This window comes from Myotis myotis, unplaced genomic scaffold (assembly GCF_014108235.1).
Source record: "Myotis myotis isolate mMyoMyo1 unplaced genomic scaffold, mMyoMyo1.p scaffold_m19_p_7, whole genome shotgun sequence".
Lineage (NCBI taxonomy): Eukaryota > Metazoa > Chordata > Mammalia > Chiroptera > Vespertilionidae > Myotis > Myotis myotis.
The window spans coordinates 9,531,502-9,553,000 of record NW_023416379.1 but is presented as its reverse complement, the minus strand read 5'-3'; the positions used below and the strand labels follow the sequence as shown (position 1 = coordinate 9,553,000).

The 21,499-nt window shown below is 47.5% G+C and overlaps 1 protein-coding gene across 1 annotated transcript in view; it reads left to right on the top strand.

Annotated features, from left to right (window-relative positions):
* The first annotated feature begins 236 nt into the window (after positions 1 to 236).
* PLEKHG1 (pleckstrin homology and RhoGEF domain containing G1) overlaps positions 237 to 21,499 on the top strand; it is a 188,024-nt gene continuing 166,761 nt past the window's right edge. The window contains exon 1 of the mRNA XM_036316627.1: positions 237 to 433. The gene's annotated coding sequence lies outside the window, so the exon portion shown is untranslated. The remainder of the gene's footprint in view (positions 434 to 21,499) is intronic.

Below are 21,499 nucleotides of genomic sequence, written 5' to 3'. Positions count from 1 at the left end.
TTTGGCAAGGCTCCAGAGACAAGTCCAAGTGCTCAATCTCTTTCGCTTTCTCTCTCTCTCTCTCTCTCTCTCTCTCTCTCTCTCTCTCTCTCTCTCTCTCTCTCTCTCTCTCTCTCTCCCTCCTCCTTCCCACCTTTCTTGCCCCTGGGCCGAGGGGGGGCGGGACGGGGCCCCGGGCTCCAGTACCGCGGAGCCCGCATCTGGCGCGGAGGGGGGCGGGCCGGGGCGCGGCCGGCGGCGGGGCGAGCCGAGGAAGAGGAAGTGCGCCCGAGCAGCGGTGCAGGGCGCTCGGCAGGCGCTGGAGCCGGAGCCGGAGCCGGAGCCGGAGCCGGAGCCGGAGCCGGAGCGGGCGCATCGCATCGCGGCGCGGCGCACCGGCCCCTTCCCGGACCGGACCTGCGAGCGCGGCCCCGCGGCGGCCGCCCCTCTTCGGGTAAGCGTCCTCCCTGCCTTCACACCGGGCTCCCTTCCAGCGATGGGACCCCGCTCGCCGGCAGCCCCGAAGACTGGGAAGGGGATCTAGGGACCCCCTGCCCGGAGCCCCACGTCCGCAGGTGGAGGCGGCGGCGCGTGGTGCCGGGCCCGCTCCCCTGCGCGCTCCCTCGGGGAGGGGACGGACGGGGTTGGGGGGCGCCTCCGCCGCCGGGACCGGGGCCCGCCGCTGCCCGCCGCCGCCTGGAGGGGGCGACCCGCCGCCGCCGCCGCCCGGCTCCGGGCTCCTGGCTGCGAACCCGAGCCCAGCCCCGGCCCGGCCCCGACCTGGCGGCCCCGCGCTGCACCCGCAGCCACGGCGGCTGCAACGTGGGCTCCTCCGAGGAGCTCCTGCGTGAACCCCCGAGTGCTCCAAACCCGGTTCCGCCTCTCCAACAGGACGGTCCCCAAACGGGACCCGCCCGCCGGCCACCTTAGGGCAACTCCCGGCACCGGTCCGGGCGCCCGGCCCCCGCGCGGATGACCGAGGACCGCGGCGGATCGGAGGCCGGGCGGGAGGGTCCCTGCCTTTGCAGAACCAGCCTCGGCGGCCCAGCCCGCACATCTGCCTGGGGCTTGGGCGGGAGGGGGTCGAACGCCGATGGCGCCTTTGTCACGCGGGTAAAGGGAGCACCTGGTCTCCTCTGGGACTTGGCCGACCTTTCCGGCCTCGGGGGACCGCGGAGGACCGCCCCTCTTTGTGTCCTCGGATGCGAGTCTGGCTTTCAACGAGGCGCAGAAGGAGGGTCTAATTGGGAAAAGTCGTTACGCTGTTCAGTTTTATTCCGTTCATTGGAAACAATGAGGTGGGTGACTTTTTTAAAAGGCGCTGGGGGAGGCTTGTTTGCAGAGCCGCTGTTCCATGAAGTTCTGGTCCTCCCGCTCCTCGGTACCACCCTCAGGTGGCCGCTGCTACTGCACATATTTTTGAAATCCCCGAGGGTGAGTCCCCTGGGAGCCTGTGTCCAGCCGCCTCACAAAGGACCCTGTGGATCCCAGAGGCAGAGTTGGTTCGGGGGGGTTTCCGACAGATCGGATTCAGCACTGCCTTGTGTTTCCTATTCAAACCAGGAGGAGGCCAGAATGCCGACTTGGGCCAGATTTGGCATGGAGCAGAAGTGCAGGCCAGCTCGGTCGGGGAGCACTATAAAAATGGTTATCGAGTGTTACAATCGGCATCTGCTGGCTTCCCCGTGTTCTGTAGTTGGCATGCATTTTTAAAGGATGTAGTGTAGACTTTGGACTTCGAGCAAACGCTATTAAAACATCTCCAAGCCCATCAATCACTTCAAGGAGTAAGAAAACTCCATTGTAAGGTGGGCTTTGCCAGCTGAGACCCTACGAGCTCCTCAGGTGGCCTTGGCTACCTCCCTCATGAAGTGATTTATATGAACCAGGCCGTTTCTAAAGCTTCATGCTCAATCCTCCACCCCCACCCCACCCCCCGTGGTATTTACTTTGTCTACAATATTTAAGACTTAGACACAAAAGTGATGGTTTAATATGTGACCCTCTGGCTTCCCTTATCCGATTTGAGGCCCTGTATCTGAGCCACCAGGCCACCTGAGGATTTGAAATTGTTTCCCCAGAGTTCTCCCACCTCACTGGCTTCCTCCTCCGCAGGACATCCCACAGCCATCGCTGCATCACCTCCTCTTCCCTTCTGTAGCAGCTCCCTGGACCGCTCTTCTGATGGTTCTCTGGCTGTCAGATCCTTGCCTTAATCACCTTTTCCTGCTCATCTGCATCTTTCCCATGGGCACCCGCTTCCTACAGCGCCTTACTTAGGAATGATCGTTGCCAAATCCAAGCTTAAATATTGGGAAATTCAATCTGTACTTCAAGGAGTTTAAAGGATCACTTGTTAACAAACCGATGGGAAGTGGCAATCATTTTTCAAATCCAGGAATAGCCAGTACTGTTTTGTTCTCCTCCTGTGAGGATATGAGTTTTTAAAGTGAGTTAATTAAGAATTCATGGTTTGTGGTCTAGCACATGGATATGGGAAATGCTTCAGCAGCAGTGATGTCCTTTGAGCCCTTAGTAAACTAAAAGCAATTCCTGGATCTCTACTCCGAATCCTCCTGCCTGCAGTCCACTTTTTGCGGGTTTCTCTCCCCTCCCGCCGTTCATTGCTGGTAGTTGGTCTTTCAAACAGTTGTCATCTTTCAATTCTCCTCCTGGATGATCCAGGGAATAGTGACGCTGGGATGTAGGGCCTAGGCTAAATCTCGGATGATCTACATCAGCCCCAACCTCCTAAAGATTTAGTGGAGTACTAGAGGTGAGGACTGAGTGCTCTGGAAGGGGCCGGCCTGGGTGTGAAGTGCGCCTCTGCAGCTCATTGGCACCGAGACCTTGACCCCTCTAGGAAATTATTTAGACATAGATTAGTTTACAGTCAGGAAAATGTAACAATCATAGCTGATGACTCTCTCCGGATTATCTCACCTTTGCTCATGTCTTCCTCTGTAATTGAGGAAATAATGGCCTCTCTCTCTGGGTTCATGCTGAGCAGTGAGGATGATTAATGAAATAATTTGTGGAATTTGGCAGGCTGTGCGCTTTAAAGACGATTGTTGTTGATCCACTGAGTCCCGGGAATGAGTGATTTTGCTGGAGGTTCCGCAGTTCTCCGTCGGCTGAGCTATGGTTTAACCCACGTTCACTTCTCTGTCCTCAACTGCACTACCTTGAAATAACAGTGGCATGGAGGCACATTTTTAATGAAATGCAATGCTTCATTTTTTCAGGGAAAAAAAAAATCATTGTCCCTTTTGACTTAGGAAAAATGTGGTTTCTAAGGCCAAATGCTCGAGTATTCAAGCAGGAATGGGAATGGGAACATTTTCTAGACGGAGACCCTAAGCAGCCTTGTACTCGCATGCATTGGCATCTGAAATATAACGTTTCAGCAGCCTGCACCAACCTGCTCTATACAATGAAAAGCTGACCCCAGTCTCAGCGGGCGTCCAGAGCCCTGGGCGTCTGTGCCAAGTAGAACTGACTGCAGGGCCAGCTTTCAAGTCATTAAGAGATGGTACGTGTTCCTCTTTCTATTGCCCACGCTGACGGAAAGCAACAGGTGCTTTAGCAACGAGGGCAGAAGGGCAGCTCATCATCCCAGCCAGGGGGCCCGGGTTTGTTGTGGAATAACCTGGCCACGGGTCATCCGGAGGCTGCAGAAACCTTCAAGTCTGCCTGGGTGGCTCCCCCCCCTCCCCCCCCCCCCCCCTCCCCCGCAGTGACTAGGAGTTGATTGTGCACTCTATCTAGAATAGTTTTCATGTTTGAGGCAGGTTTGAGTATCTTTTCGATCTGTGTACACAAGTTTACCAAAAAAATGTTTTTTCGATGAGATACAAGGCCAGTAAAAATTTCCAAACCTGAACATCGTCTTCAGGTAAATATTGAATTACTGTTAGATGGGAAACTAAGGTATGCTGGATTCATGGAACGGAAAATCTACACCCCTCCTCTTCTTTGCCCTTTCCAGCATCATCTTAGAGGAAGGCACCTTGCAAGAGTGCTAATGGCAGGCGAAGTTTTAAAAAGATTCCAGCTACGCCCACTGGATGTCCTAACCTGATGGGAGGGGAGGCAGGGTTTTCTCGGGCTCTAAGACGGCGGTTTTGGTAAGCTTTCATAACCCGGGTGCTGCCGAGGCTACAGCGCCACTTAGCACTGGCATTGGGAAGGTCAAACCTGTACAGCATTTGCCCCGAAGCAGCAAGTCCTTAAGCATGAGAAGGACATCTTTCTAAAATATCCAAGACAACATTAAAATGAGGGTGAGTCTAGTAATCGCCCAGACTTTAGAATTCTCATAAGAGGAATTACTAATCAATAAAAAACCATGCCATGAGGTTAGGTTAGCTCTACTTATTAAAGGGACCTAGTTCTCTCTGTGTCTGGTCGTATCGAGCACTTAAATGACTTGTGTCTGAATACAGATGGGGGAGGATGGCAAGTTCTAGGTCAGGGGCGGTGAACTCTTTCCTGTAGAGAGCCAGATAGTGAGTATTTTAGGCTTTGTGGTCTGTCTGTCTCTCTCATATAGTCTTCGATTGGGTGGGGAGCTGCTTGTTTGTTTGCAAACCTTTAAAAATGTAAAACCAGTCTTTGCTTGAGAGTCACACAAAACGGACTGCAGGCCGGGTTGTCCAGCTCTGTTCTAAAGGAAACAGTTTATGTTTGTGAGATCCTTCAGGATTTTCGTGGAGACCCAAATTGACAACTCCATAGGCTCTAGCTGAGCTGAGGTGATGTAGACTAACTTATAACCAAATCTCCTCTGTCACTCCTTTGGCCAGCTGGTCTTCTTTATACTCTCTTGGCGCTGGGTTAGAAGTCTCTAACAGACATAGCAATCAGTTGATCTAGGAATGGCAGTGCCCAATTTCAACCTTCTTCCTTGAGTTAGATGTGAATGGAGAGAGAGGCTCGGCTGGGATGGAATAAAACCCACATTGAAATAGGTCATTGATGAAGATCATTGAGCACATGAAATGAAGTTCAGACCCCTGGGCCTGGCACTCAATGCTTTTGTAGCTACTGTTCTTCGAGCTCCTCCCCTGTCTACCCCTACGTCCCTATCATTCAACATAATTCCCAGAGCCCGAGGTAGGCTGTGTCACCCTCATTGATGGAGGGATCTTTCCATACAAAGTTGGAGTCTCCATCTCTTCCTTGGAACCTCTTCTCATCTTATTGGGCAGAAATGTAGGCATCCCCACATCTATGTTAACTCAGGACCTCATACATAAGCACTTGGAAAGACAGGGGAATGTGGCGATCCAGTAGATACATATTACCTTCCAAGGGTGGGGAACAGCTCTCTCCCTCTCCCTAGCTTCAGGGATCTTGCTGTACATCTTTGGGCCAGACACAGAATTCAGCACAGAGCTCCCAGGGCTTGTATGTGACACACAGTATGACATAGTGCCTGTGTGTCTGGCTTTGCAGTTACACTGAGCTGAGGTCTCATCCTGGCTTCTCCATTTACGTGCTACAGGTCCCCTCATCGTTAAAGTTGCTAAGATAAATGACATTTTCCTTTGTAAAATATTTAGTTCAGGGCCCGACATGTAGTAATTGCTCAATAAATGGTAACCTTTCTTCATTCCAGAGCCATTTATTGGCACCTACTATGCTTAGAATGATGCCTGATGCTGTTCTAGGCCAAGCAGTCACCATAGAGATGTGCTCAGCAGGCTGGGGGAACCCAGGTGATGGTTGGGCCGCCTTAGTCTGGTGCTCTGGGAAGCCTCTCAGGCAGCATTTGACAGCAACTGTAATAAAATTGTTGAGTTCCTGTCTCATCAAGTCTACGGTACTTTTGAAATACACCTTTTCTTTGTTTTAATTACTCTATTTTTTTTTACATTCAATATTATTTTGTGTTAATTTCAGGTGTACAGCATAGTGGTTAGACAATCATATACTTTACAAAGGCCATTTCTTTTTAAATGTACCACTAAGAAATGTCCACAAAATTGGCATCACCTCTTCTTGTAAGGTGTGTCTGTACATTGTGTGTGTGTGTGGGGGGGGGGGGGGAAGCATTTCTTAGCACCAATAAAATGCATTTATATTTATGCTCAATAAATATTCATTAGATACACTAGTCTTACTCTGTGGTTGCCTACAGGATTCGGCTTCAAAGGTTTATATTGTAACCGAGTCTCTTTGTTTGTTGAGTTGGACCTGGCAGAGAGTTAAGTAAGACAGTAAATGAAAGTATTGTAAGGCATTTGTGATCTGATGTGTTTTTAAAAGTTTAAAACATTCACTCTGGTCATTTGAATGAACAAAGTACATTAGGGAATCCTGTTGAAGTGAAACTGACTTACACATACTTGGGTAGGCGTGCAGTTGGGCGGTTCTTGCAGCTGGATAATCCCTTTTGGCAGCTGTCTGCAGAGATGTGTGAGTCCTTAATGCGCATAAATGCCTTCCGAAGGGCAATGAAGGCATGAGCTCAGAGCTCACTGCCTTCTGTTCTCTAGATTTAATTTACTATAAATACTCCTCGCCCCGCATCTCACGGGGCTGATCATCCCTCTGACCACGTAGGTCCTTTCTAATCATGAGAAGCGAGGATTTTAGAGCCACCCTCCCTCTCTCCTCTGGAAAGGCTATGGATTTTCATGCTCCAAGCAGGGTTCTCTTTCAATATGTTCCACCCTCCTCCCTGTTTAGAGGAAAATACCACTTAGATCTTTGCTTTCTGACCACCCTCTTAGCTCCCAATCCTCCTCGAGATCTTTTTCTGCACCCCGTTTGGAGCCTGTTGTCTCTCCCCTAGTCCCCCTGTTGTCCACGATTCTTTAACTCAGTTTCAGGTTGACTGAATGGGGGCTTGGACGATACTTGGCTATTTCTAGCTGTGATTAAGTGTGCTTTCATACTGTTTGATTTTCATTTCATCATGTCACCAGCTGGCATGCTGGCCCTCCATACATGGTGAGCGTGCCCTTCCTAATACCCTCGGGAATCTGTTTTTTGGGGGGCACTCTTCAGCTCCCCCTACCCTCTCCCAGCTCTGCGACTGAAGCCCCTGTCTGGCTGGGAGGGGTTGGTCAGCCTTTGGCCAAGGAGGAAGCAAAGTGCAGACCTTTTTTCTTCTAGAGCCACCTCCATCCCGCCTCCCCCGTCCCATGTGACTGATGGCCTCATGCTCTCAGCCGTCTTCAGAAATGACAGCAACTCTAGCAGAAATCCCAGTCTTTGGGCACAGGCAGATGCAAAGGAAAGACCACTGCAGGGGTGTATGCTCACCAGGGTCCAGCCTAGGGTGATGGAAGGCTGTGCCCGACCTGCGACCTGCGGGTTGGGGTGGAGGGGGTGGGCAAGCTGGGAGGCTGAGAGGAAGGGGTGGAGCGGCGGATCCCAGTCCATCCCTGAGTGCAGCTTCCCATGGCTGGGTGATTACAGACAGTCCTCAAACACTGACATCCGCGCCTCTCTGATGTGCTGGGAGAGAGGAAAACTGTAATCTGGGGCATAAATATACGACACTGCTTTTGTTCCCTTTAACCTGTTATTAGTTTAAGCATCTATGTTGTGCTAGAATATTATAGCTGCCTCAAAGGAGGCCACGGGAGCTGGTCTGAAACAGCTTACAGTTGAAATATCCAGGCATCCTGCCCTTGTGAAATTTTGAATCAACAAAATACATAAAGTACGAAACGTAAGGGTCAAAATCAGGAATATAGGATCACTGAGTGGGTGTGAGAGGAGCATACTGGGCAAAACATAGACTTTATGAATTAATTTTTGTAGAAGAAACCCTTCGCTTATGTCACGTCTTGCCCATCCTGGATCCGAGTTTTTAGAGTTAGTTCCTTGCTAAGGATGATGAGGGTGGGGCTGTCAGGGTATGGAAATGGTCAGGGAAGGAGTGGGAGATGTGGATGAGCTGCTAGGATTGGCTCTGATGAGGAGAGCGCTTGGGGAGATATTTGGAAGCTCTTGGAATATAGTGATAGAGGAAATCTTGGTGGTCTTGGCTTGTCTCCACTTTCCTTCACTCTCTCTATAAGATTCATGCTCATCTCCCCCCTCCTATAACAGTTGTTGAGATTAAAGTCTAAGGAACGCCACTGAATCAGAATACTTAATGAGATCTGATCTTGAAACGAAAATGGCAAAGGAAGTAATGTGAAAATAACGTTTCCGTGGCGTGCGGAACCCTGTGGCCCCCGGGTGTACCCTATGGTAATGAAACATTACCTTTAGCAACTTAGAAACCAGGTAACTTCCCAAAAGTGTCAGTATCATGTAACACTCTTCTATTTTCTTTCTGTCTTTCTTTCCAGAACTTATCCTGACAGGAAAGCAAATATTATGAAATTGTACAGTTTGAGTTGTAATGAGCTCCATAATAGTAGTACCTTTCAAAATTCAAAATATCCCTGAGGAGCAAAGCAAGCTTTGTTTTCTTTATGGATTATGGTCTGCCTTGTCAAGATGTGATACTGTCTACTCTAACCTAATACTGTCATTTAAGAAATTTCCAAGTGGGAACTTAACAGGTATTTGTTTGGAACTTCTTATAGAAATGAAAACGAGAACACATTTCTGTACTAGCTAATGACTTATGCTAATAACTATTCTAAAAATCTCCTTGGTTTTGGATTACTAATATACGCAGAAAACGCTCCACACATGTTCAGAAACGTATATCGTGGTCTTGACCGAGAAAACTCTTACTTGGTACTTCAATATGCGTGATAGATAGAGCAAGACAAGCTGATACTGTCTTTGCTTACTTGTTGCAGAGTTAGTTCAAACACAGTGTCCAGACACTGTGATGTTAATCATGGGGAAAACGGTGTGCGTGGAAGAGGTAAGTCTGTTTTTCCAACGTCTGTGTACTCAGAGTTAAAATGCAAGGATAGGCTGAAATTCAGCAGTCTAGATATATTATTTGGAAGTTATTTGAAAATGCCAACTAAAATGGGAACAAAAGTATAATAAAGATATTATAGTTTTAAATTTGTAATGTATACATATAGTACCTAGTATGCAATAAACCCTTTTATTATGTGTATGGGTGTCACCCATAAGTTTTATTCCCTGTTATTAGACGGCAGGAACAATAAGACAACATGAAAATACTGGGGGAAACCATCCCAGTGGCAGGAGAAGGCCCTTCAGTCTCCTGAGGCACAAGTTGATAGTAAGAGCCTAGTAATGGCGTGGCTCAGTGGTTAAGCATGGACCTATGAACGAGGAGGTCGCAGTTCAATTCCCAGTCAGGGCACAGGCCCAGGTTTCAACCTAGATCCCCAATGTGGGGCATGCAGGAGGCAGCCAAGCAATGATTCTCTCTCATCGTTGATATTTATCTCTCTCCCTCTTCCTTCCTCTCTGAAATCAATAAAAAATATATTTTTTCAAAGTCAATAGTAAGAGAGAGGGAAGAGAAACACATTTGTTTGTTTCACTGTCGTGGAGACATAATGTTCATTACAATTGGGAATTCATATTACAATTAGTCATTCAACAAATATAATTTCCTAAGTTCTGGGATACAGTGATGAACCAAACAAGCGAGCTCTGGGGAGGGGGAACTGTGTAATGAGAGCTTTAAAGAAAACAGGGGAATGGGAGGGGGGCATTCTCTTTGTCTGGGTGGTCAGAAGGCCCATGCAAGCAGGTAACATTGAGCCAAGGTTTAAATAACAAAGAATGATCCTGAGACGATCTGAGGAAAGAACATTCTAGGCAGGGAGAAAAAATGCGTAGAGAGGAGTAAGCTCTGTGAGTTGGAGGAAAAGAAAGCCTCTGTTTGAATAGCACGAGTGGGAGATGAAGCAGGGCCTGGACTGTGTAGGGTTATAGTACTAAAGGTCATTACCATGGCTTAGAAGTGCCATGCAAAGCCACTGCTGGTTTTGACGCAGGAGAGGGACATGTCTGATGAATGCTGGTTGTCTCTCAGGTAGAGCAGTGGGGAAGCTATGGCAGTGGTCCAAAGAGGATGCTACAGAAGGGGTGGGGAGAGGCGGGTTGATTCAGCACTGGAACGTGAGCAAGCCAATGCCTCACAAGAAGGGATTGATGGGAATTCGGAAGCAGTGTGGCCACTCTTACTCGCTTTGTCCCACCTGCTTACCAGTCTCCATCCTTTGCTTCCACCGGCCTCTGTCCTGGGCCCTCTCAGGAAAGTGAATAAGGCGGCACATGCCATGATGGATAAGCTCACCTCCCCACAGGCCCTCAGAGCCCAGTGCCCCTTTCTTCCAGCTCCTTCGCATGCTCCTTTCCTCATTTCTAGCGCGTATGGTGTGGTACTTTCCATAACCGTTCAGCTGTCTGCTTTCCCTCCTAGACTCTGAGCTCCTGAGTGCAAGTGGTTGAACAAAATAGTTATCTGTCTACTAGTTGAAATGAGCATCAGGAAATTCAGGCAAAAACCTCTGTTTTCAAAAATTAGTTGAAGAAAGGAAATTCTGAGTAGGTAGCTAAATATTTAAAAAAAGAAGATGGAGGAGGAGGAAGAGGGAGGAAAAATGAAAAAGGAGGAGATGAGAAGGAAAGAAAACCCACTGGAGAAATTAAAGGGGCTCTGGTGTAACCCTTCATAAGGTTTCTTTAGAAAAGTGTTTTTGTTCCATCGATTTTCTATAAGGGGAGCCCAGTAGCGGTTGCTTTGGAGGTTGTGTGGGCCTGCAGGAAATGCGGTGCTCTGTAAATATTTATGCCCGTGGCCTGCCTTTCCCTGGCTTATAGAGCACTTGGAAACTCAACAGTGTTTATTCTGGAATAGAAGCAACTATCGGGGAAACTGTAGTGGTAAGAAATCTTTCTAATGTTCCAAACCAGTTGAGTGACTGCTATGCATTTCCAGACAGGATCCCAGCCCTACGCCAGCCCTATAAACATGCCTCCATTTGCATAGGGTGGGCACCTCAGACTTTTGGTGGGTTATGACTTTCCTGGGACGTAGAGATTATGCTGTATTCATCCTTGTGTTCCCCATAGAGAGCATATTCACGGGCACACCGTTGACCTTGAACCAATCGTCTGACTTGAAGTTTGGTCCAGTTCTCTCTTTCAACTGTAGAGTGGAATGGGGAAGTTTCATGTTCAATGCTAGCATGTGGGATTTGGGTGAAACCCTTAATTCTAGTTTACCAACTTAGAGCTCAGAAATAGAAAAACAAGTTTAAGAAGTCTATATTTGTTATTCTCCTATTCAGAATTTAGCACTCTTATTGGAAAAAAAAAACACACACGGATATAGCCAAACCACATTGTTTAGTGTTGGTACAAAAATTGCTCTGTTATTCGTAAATTTAGTTTATTAAGATGGGTCTTTGAAGGATCCCTTCATATTAAAAGGGGATGGGTTCCGGTAGCCTAGTTTTAGTTACTATGCCTTTTGGAAAATATTAAAATAAAATTCCTCTTAGAATATCCTGATTTAAATTTTCTGGCTCAGATAGTGAGGGCCTATTGTGTTTCAAAATAAATCAAATGAAAAACTGTGCCATGGGCCTGTCTGAGCCTCCACTCTTATTCGCATGCCTTCTGGGATTTATCTACTGGCTTTTGCACAATGGATTCAAAGTCACCCACCCAGAATTGGATTCATAATCTCTATTTCCAGACCTACCTCTAACTTCCTAGGGTTGTTTTCCCCCCTCCTTATCCAATTCTTAGTTAATAGCACCACAGTTCATTGGTCACAGCAAGCTACTTTCTTTCCTTGTCCAATCAGTTAGCAACAACTTCCTAAATAGTTCTCGATCTATATTCACTTACTCATGCCTCCTTCCCAGCCTTTCGGACATTTATCTCTTGCCTTGACAAGTAGAATAATTGCTGAGCCAGCATGGATTGCTATGTCTGGAGCTCAAATCTGACCAGTGAGTGCATTTTCATAGAGGCCCTTCTAATGGCTCAACCCCAAGGGAAGGTCAATGGTAGAACTTAAGGTCGAGATAAAAGGCTTAATTAGAGAGCCTTTGACGTTTCTCTGGTCACATTCCTCAGACCGCAGGTCCAATCCGCAGGCAAACCCTGTAGGCCCTACCCCAAATGTGCAAGTCCTCCCACTCCTCACAGTCATCACTGCTCCCACCCAGTCCACTGCCTTCTCTCCCTGAATTAGTGCAGTTGGTTCCTAACTGGTCCTTTTGGTGGTTCTCAACCTGTGGGTCGCGACCCCTGAAAATACATCCTGATATCAGATATTTACATTACAATTCATAACAGGAGCAAAATTACAGTTATGAAGTAGCAACAAAAATAATTTCATGGTTGGGGGTCACCACAACATGAGGAACTGTATTAAAGGGTCGCGGCATTAGGAAGGTTGAGAACCACTGGTAGACCCATGCGCTCAAATGTCTCACAGCAGCCAAAGTGGCCCTGCATATGTCCGCTAATTCAGACTCCTATATGGTTTCCTCTCTCACTCTGAGTCAAAAGCAAGTCCACGGAATAGCCTCCAAGACCCTCCCTAGTCCGGCCCCTGCTCTGACCTCATCTGCTCCTCCCTGCATGCTCATTCTGCCTTGGCTCGAGGGCCTCTCTGAGTTCCCCATTATCCCTGACAAGCTCCAGCCTCCACATGGTTTCTGCCTGGAACACTCTTCCCGGAGAGGAAAGCCTGACAGTCTCACTTGTTCCAGTTTCCTGCTCAAGTGTCCCCTTATCAGAGAAGCCTTCCTGGTCATGCTTTATATGGCCTTGGCGAGCCCTGTCCTTCCTACCCGACTTCAATTTTATGTTATAGCATTTGTAACAAAGAGTATATTTGTTTCTTGTCTGCTCTTCACGAGAAGAGAGAATTTGTGTTGTTCACACTGTATTTCCAATGTTTTAGAACAGTGCCCAGTACAGAGAAAACGTCAACACTTCTTTAAAAAATGCATCACTAAATGCCCTAGGCAGTGGCCATTTCTTGCCTCTCTGTCAGGTAAGTTCTGGGGTCGGATGCTGTTACAGCGCCATGTTCCAGAATGAGATCAGCAGGCAGCATGCTGCGTGCGGGGGTGGATGGGCGGGTGGTGGTGGTGGTGGGCGCCTGGGAAGAGAAGTGGTGGAGAACCCGCCCAAGGACTCCTTCCTCCATTCCTGCCCTCACACTCCTCAGTTCTGAAGAAGCGTCCTCGGAGTCTAACTGGGCCTCTTCCTCCTTCTAGTGCCGTCCGCTCTCCAGCGCCATCCTGCCCAGAAAAGCTTGCTCTTGGCTCGTCCCCCATGTCTGCCTTATTCCCCCACAGGACCCGGAGCACCAAACATCTCGAGTGGGGCAGACATTCAGGAAATATCAAGTCACTGCTTGATGTTTATGTCATCTTTTATCCTTCGTTTATTCAAATGCTGCCTACCCATCACAGTAGGCAGCGGGATGTGACAATGAAACATGCAGATTCTGGAGTGGACCACTTGGATTCAAACTGGGTTCCACCACTTAGGTTCTACATGACCTTGAACAAGCTGTCCAAGCTCCCTAAGCTTCGGGGCCGCATCTTAGAGATGAGGGAGACGGTACCTGCTCCTGGGGTTATTATGAGTATCAAACCAATCATTCTTTACCATGTTGGCAAAACCTAGTTGTATCGTATAAAAAAGTTAGGGAAATGTTAGCCATTATTTTCATCGATGTTTCTTTAAAATTCACATCTTTCATAAAACTCAAATTCATCTCTTGTTTCTCAGAAAACAGGGTGTCCTTTAATTACCATTTTATTCAGCTTGGTGTGTACTAATGCCTTACGCTGATGCAGGTGAACAGCTCATGTCTTCTTAAATTATATGTAGAAAATAGAGTACAAGCATGCGGAAATATGTTTATCCACCTCCTGAGCATTTCCCATCTCCCTTCCCTGCTTTAGTTTTCTGCATAGATGTGTATCTGTCTGATGGACACACCATAAATGAATGTTTGTTTATCTTTTTAAGCTCCATGGAGGGAAGGATTCATCTTCTGATTAAGGAAATTTCCAAAATCACAAGGAGAGGAACAGTATGATGAGCCCCGTGTACCCGTCTTCCAGATTCAGCAGTTATAAACATTTTGCCAATCTTGTTTTATCTGTTTCCCCTCTTGGTATTCCCTCCCCCACTATGGATATTAAAGGCAAATCTCAGGTGTCGTTCTATTTCACCCATACATATTTCAATATGCATTTCCAGCGGATCAGAACACATTCTTCCACATAACCACCACACGATTAAAATATCTCCTAAAAATAACAGTAGTTCCTTAGGTCAGCTCTTACCTTTCTTATAGACTACTTTACTTGTTAGAGTGGGGCTCTTTTGCCTGTTTTGTTTATTGCCACTTCTCAAGTACATACGAGGCACTGCAGTATTTAAATGAGTGAGTGGCTGGGTTGTATTCTTAGGTCCATAAAAATCTTATCAATAGTGATTGTGATCTCGGGCTAATAAAAGAAAGCCCACTTGACTCACATGGGAGCTGAGGCGGAGCGGTCTAATGTTCACAAGTGCTGTGGACCAAACACCAGTGTCTTTGAATGAGCAATTCCCTCCAGAGCTCTGACTTGGGCTGGGTTGCCTTGAACCTGCCTCTCTTGCCTCAGAAGGGTCAGAAATTCCTTTTCCCCTTTCCTCTTGAACCGGAAATAAAAATCTCTTGGTTCATACTTTAGAGTTGAGTAACTGTCTTTTGAATATGAACTGTACTACTCATTCACTTCTTCAACCATATAATGGGGGAGGGGGAACTATAATTACTGTAAAGGGTTGTTGAACATGTAAAAACAGTCGGTAAACTGCTACACAGTGCTTGGCTTTTAGCAGCTGTTCATTGGACAGTTGTGATCTCTCTCTTGTCGTCAAGCCACTGCTGTTGGCAAGCTACAAGGCGAGAGTTCCCAACCCAGAGGGGAAGCCCCCCAAGGGTTGACTGGGGCAAGGGGTACCACGTGGAAGCTGGCCCTTTAGGTTTCTCACTGTTGGTCTACTGGAAAAGGGGGAGCGGAGTTGTAGTTTTACTTCTAGGCAGCACACTGCCCCTTTGAGGGTTACTTTGAAGAGCTTTTACCGCTAATAATGAGATTTAAAGAAATCCTTATGGTCCTACCTTCTCTTCTAAGTAAACACTGGGGAACGATTGTTACATGAAAATCAGGTTTTGTGCCAACCTGAACGGAAGGCTGCCTTACATGTAAGATTCCTATCTAAGTATGATGACTGTCAGGCACCCAGGCTCCCTAATGCACTTTGAGGTCACAACTAGTCTTGTCCGTCACACATTGGCAAATGATTTCTCATAATAAGTTTAGACACAAAGTTAGTTTTCCTCTGTACCACTCATCTAATATGTGGACATGCCTTCTGGATTTCATGTTTGAAGTCGTTGTCCTCTGTTGTCAAGACCGTACCTTGCTGTGAGGCCGCTTAGCCTGGTATTTGAGGGGAGTACAGCTTTGGATAACCTGTAACCTCAGGAAAGCTCAGTCCCTTTCCACATCACGGAGAGCTTCAGTTCAAAGCATTACATCCAACTCCGACAGTTTTGCACAGAACACGCACAGTCAGCCTTTTCTGTGTTACACGTCTGTGCTCACTCCCCTCACACCGACCCCAAAGTATAGCCGAGTTCTCTGCTCTCAGGGCCTCCTTCACCCCTCTGGAAGCTGACATCTGATTGCTTCCCTTTCCTCTCCATCACAGCCCCTTCTTTCTGAATCTTCCCAGAGGAAATCTTCTAATATGTGTTTACTTGAATTCTCACAACAAGAAATATATAGAATTCACCTAAGCTAGAAATTCTTGTGAGAATCAGACTGGGGAGGGGTCACAGTGGCTGAAGTCTGCTTTAAGGAGTAAGTGGAAATTGTACATAAGGAATAAGGTGGCCGGAAGGGGTGGAACTCTGGAGATCAGGGAAGGGGAGAATGAACGGAAGGGCAGGGGGCAAGGGCCATGGTTAGGAAGCTTCACCTTCTCCGTCCCCCTGGCCCCCTGTCCTGTGATTTCCTGCTATGTGGACCAAGGGGCAACACACCCTGGACTGCTGGCTGTGGTGGTGGAGGAAGTAGAGGAAATAGTAGCTAACACTGACTGAGCACATACTAGACCAGCCTTTGCATAGATTTACTCATTTCCTGCTCACAAGCACGTTGAATACGTGCAGTCGTTCCCATGTCATGGATGAGGACACTGAGCTATGAAAATGGTGAGATAACTTATCCAAGGACACCCAGCAAATCAATGGCAGCATTGGGATCAGTGCCCAGCAGACTGGCTCCACATCGCATGCTCATAGTGCATGTGGTAGACGGGACAGGGTGGGAGTCATCTGAAAGTGGGGGGGGGGGGGGGGCGAGACACAGGATTCAGAGCTCTGAATAGGCCCCAGGCGAGTGGGCAGCTCTCAGCTCACAGGAACCCAGGCTCCTTCTATCTTGTTGCCCTGAGAGATGGCATCTGAATGTTGGGCCGCCATAATACCCAGTTTAGTTAAAATTGAGGGTTGCATTATTAGAAAAGAAAAGAATGGCTAGTTCCAGGACAACTCACTTGATCAGAGAAAAAGAAGGAGAAAAAGAAGGTGACATTCCAAGGTCAGTGGGCAGTCTGGAGTGAAGGAAGGCCAGAGTCACTGAGCTTGACCACTCCTGTGTCTGTGGCTCAGAGCAGCTACTAGAGTCCTTGAGGGTTGGGCTGTCTTCTCTAAAGGAAAGAACATATCTCAAATGTTTAACACCTTGTGGGATGCCCTACTGAAGCACAAGTAAATATTCGATGCTAGTGTTTGATTAACAACTGGGTATTTCCAGCAAACACTTCATTCTGGCGAGGGCTCTTTACGGACAGAGACAGAAGCAGTTTCTACGGGCAAGGAAACTTCTCAAGATGCTAATCATCATAGGATGTCAGTCACTCGTGGGGACATCAGGAAACACCTGAAAATTAATACGGTTTCTGGCCGCCTTCAGCTTAATGTCTTGTAAGAACTTGCTTTTCTGTCGGGGGATTACTAATCAGACTCCACTTTTGGACTGAATTGATTAATCAAAGAAATGATTGAGGTTGCAAGATTCTTAATCTAGTTTGACTTTAAAAAAAAAACAACTTTGGAAAATGTTGAAGTCCTAGAATTAAAACCTCAATTGACAGAGGGATGATTTAAATATTGTTGAGAGGATTAGAAAGAAAATGAAGAACTTGGATAACAAAGATTTTTGCCAAGATTCAGAATTTGACATGTAATTGAGTTACGTTGTATATTTTCAGAAATTGAGATCCTATGAATTTTCTTCTATTGCATATTCCCAGAGAATGACAGGAAATCCTTTGTAACAGGGTATCCTGAGTTGGAGGGTTTGTTGAGTTAAAAAAAACACACAACAACACTCATTTGGTGAAGATTATAGACTCCGTTATGCTTCACTGGATCTGAAGGACAACAAGCACTTTAATCACATCTGTTTTCATGGTGGCCCGGGGACGAATTAAGAGACTTCCTCTTTAAAAAGGTTTTGCTAAGGCCGCGCTTTTGTTCTCCAGTTGAGTCAATGGAGTTGTCTTCTGCTGGGATTCCCAAATCTAACTCGATGTCCTAGTGTAATTTAAAAGTAAATCCATGCACAATAACCAACCAGTTAATTACTAGTGTAACAAAATAAACTTGTACATAAAATTTTTTGACTATTCAAATGCAGGGGAATTGTAGAAGAAGGCTGTTGGTGAAGGTAATGAAGCTTTCAGAAGTATGGAACTCTAAATCCCCTTGGCATTATTTCCCATAGAACTCGGTAAGGGTCGGGTCTAATTTAAAGGTGTTTATCTCTCTCTGAGCTGCCCAAGAATGTTAAGAACAGTGATGCTGAGGATGAATGGAGAATAAAGCTTCCAACTGGTGAGAGTGAGGTTGTGAGGCTGAGCAGCAGAGAGCTCACCAGGGTTTATAAATGCAAAGGATTTCCTCCCATTCTCCCAGGACGCTTGACAGACAATCTATTGCAGCGTATTGATGGGCATATCAGCAAGCATTGTTCTGTGGAGGGCCTGGGGTGTGGGAACAGGTCTTAAGGAGCGAGGGAATACATGCAAACTCAGGGGTGATGAAAAGCTAACATGGCATGTGTGGGTAAATGTTTAACAACCTACTGGGGTGGGGGTGGGAAACTGTGTGTGTCTGTGCGTGTGTGCGTGCGCCAGTGCGCACACGACATGAATATACTCATACATACATAAGTTTATTATTGATTGTACTGATAAAAGGATGTATCACACAGATTCTGACAAATAATAACACAAATGAAAATTGCTTCTCATAGAATACTTTTGCTGATGTTTGCTCAATTTATATTCATAACTGACCTATTCATAAGTGAATGTAGTTTCGACATGAATATTGTTAGATATTTTTTTTCACATAAAAAAGACAAAAGTGAAACAGTGAAGATGTCATCACTGACATGAGCCTCTGCTGAACTAGAGGCTACATGAATATTTGCCCATTTTTGTGCTATTTAGACAACATAACAGCTACAGACACAACGCATTTTACATTGTACCTGTATTATTGACACTTTCTCCATCGCTCTCTTAGACAAGAAGAGAACACATCAAGCTTGCCTGCTTTCATGGTGTAAATCTTCCCACTGCGGCCGCTTTCCAGCTGCCAATGTGACATTCATTGTCCAGTGCAGAGGAGGGCGGCAATGCGCAAAGGCATTTCCCCCAGACACACAGAGTAGATGCCAGTAACCCCAAGAGCACAGGTTACAGTAAAACACGGTGAAATAGTTCAGACACGGTGAGTTCTGAGCATTGATGCCGTTGTTTTTAGTAAGATTTAGTTAATTTTGTGTTATTTACCGTTTAATGACGGCTTTCACAACTGGCTGGCAGAATTCCTGAAGATTTACACTCAGCTCTTGTGAGTTGCTATGGTGAAGGGTCTTGATTAGGAGAGCGACTCCCACAGGTTAGAGATGCCCAGAGGCAGCTTAACTGAGGGTCATCTGGGGGGTTTCTACCTGACCAAACAGATTGGGAAAAGCAGTGATGACTCCCCACCACGGGGCAGCCCCTGCGCCGCCATCGCTGGGCACCTCTGGGGGGTTGTCCCCTGGCTTTTCCCCCCCTCCCCCTGGGTGAGGGGAGTCGAGCAGAGGGCGGCAGGGAATGTTAACCTGAGTGTTTAGAAATCACAGGGAAGAAGCTCTGAGAAGCCAAAAGCAATTCAGACTTGCTTTTGGAGGCAGATCCTAGACATTTTGATGCACGCTAACTTTTCTCAAAATCGAACCTTTGGAGAGATTCGTGTGCTTAAAGACTGGGGAGGGCGGTTCGAAGGTCATCTCTGTTCCGTGCTCAGGGTTCCTCTGTACACAGCCTCAGCCCTCCTGCTTGTGCTAGCCTTTCCCACCTCCACGCATCCCTGCCCCTGCCCCGTCCCTGCCCTCACGTTCTCTCACATTCTCCTCTTGCCTGCCCTTGGATAGGGTTTTTGTTTTGTTTTTTAAACTTTCTCCATTCTTGCATTTGCTCATACCCACTACCCAGCTCAGCTAACGGATGACCCTCAAATTCATACTTCCTTCCAGGGCAGTCGAAGATGGGAAAAAGGGGTATTTCTGATACATTTTCATTTGAATTAATTCAGTGTCAACTGCTTTATTCCTGATAGCCCCCAAGACCCTCCATGGCAAGGGATCAGCCGCTGAGGAGGAGGAAGGCAGCGTAGGAGCAGGGGGTGTGCTGGTCCCCGGGGTGGCCGCCATGGGACAGGTGGAGGGTGAAGAAACTAAAATGCCTGCTGTCTTCCACCAGACCAGAAAGAAGACATGTTCTTTTGTTTTCTCCTTCCCATATTACGCTGCCCACAGTTCCAGAGACCCAGGGCTCAGACTCACACTGCCCTGCTCCCCGTAGAAGCCGGTCCTGAAGGCCCGCTCTAGGGTCTAGCTGGGAGCATGGGACTTTCAGAAGACGGCCCACTTGCTGCTTGGACTGCTTCTAGTTTGGGGCATTCATTGATTTCTTTTTCCCAAGAGATACATTTGGAGTTCAGGAGGATGTTTTTGTAGCATCAACACGCGCATGTATGCTCCTATATTTTCTATATAAATGCCATGTTTGATTTGATCTCTGTCATCTTTATATTCTTATTGTGCTTGTTTTTGCCTCTTTTTATTCTGAATATTTTCATTGTGTTTATAATCTGAAAGGGTGTGTGTGTGTGTGTGTGTGTGTGAAGGGAAAGAAGATCCCAGTCTCGGGTTTGGTCATTAGAAATGATTCTAAACCTGGGCTCCTCCAAGTCCACAGGCAGGAAACCCCAGACGCTGGGCAGCCAGACTGTGTCTCACCACAGAAAGATGCCGCCCTCAGCTCTGCCCACTCTGGCCACACTCAGGCCCGACCTGCCGGGTCCTGATCGCACCGGAGATTGCTGTGGCCACCTGGCCTGGCCTTTGTCTCCCCCCCCCCGCCCCCTAGACCCTGCAGTATTTGTGCAAGTGGGGAAGGGCTCTGCGTAAACACTCACTCCCTCGGTGACCGACGGCCCCCCACACCCACTTAATCCACGTGGGGCGAACAGGGCCAGTTGTGTGTTCTGTTTTGCTTGTCCTTTAGGCTGCCAGATCTTTTTGACAGACTTTGCTATTTTTTAAAGTTGTCTAGACTCCTGCTGGTGTGTGTGTGTGTGTGTGTGTGTGTGTGTGTGTGAGAGAGAGAGAGAGAGAGAGAGAGAGAGAGAGAGAGAGAGACAGAGAGAGAGGTATGCTGTTCCACTTATTTATGCATTCATTAGTTTCCTCTTTCCTCTTGTATGTGCCATGATCAGGGATCAAACCCACAACCTTGGCGCATCAGGATGACGCTCTAACTAACTGAGCTACCCAGTCAGGGCCATGCCACTGTTCTTGAGCCAGGTGACCACGCTGGACTCTGGAGCCCACCCTTCAGGCCTGCCAACAAGGTGTTCGTTACTCAGAAGGTGTTCCACCCCCTGTCAGCCACCTCTCCCCAGTGTAGAGTCTGCAGGAACCTCCCCCCGAAGCCCCTCCAGACAGGTTTTGTTAAAGGGACATGTCGCTGGAGGGCCCCTGGAAAATATGCCTGTGCTGTTTTATCGCCACAGGAAGTTGGAGACTTTTCCCTTAAAAAATATTTGGAGCTTTTCCCTGAAATTGCAATTAAAAATCAACAAATGTTTGCTTCAGTCACTCCTGTGTGCCTGAAAGTGTGTAAGGCCCTTTGATTGGACAGAAGTCCAAAGCAGGGGTGGGGGGTGGGGTTCCTACAGCAGCGCCCGCCCCCTTCCCGGGAGAAAGACCCAGCCAGCCGCATTGTTTCAGCTGTCAGAGGGGCGGCAGCACTTCCTTTTGTGTCCAGTAGATACGGGGACTCCATTAGCATTTTGTTGTTGCTGTTCTATAGGAAATGGGTGCGCAAGCTGCTGAGGCCACTTCTGTCATTTGTTAAGTGTCCTGTGTCACGGACACATTCTTGAAGTTTCACTTCTCTCCACCCCAAGCCTCACTCGGCTGTCATTTATCAAGTGACACTGAAGTCACGC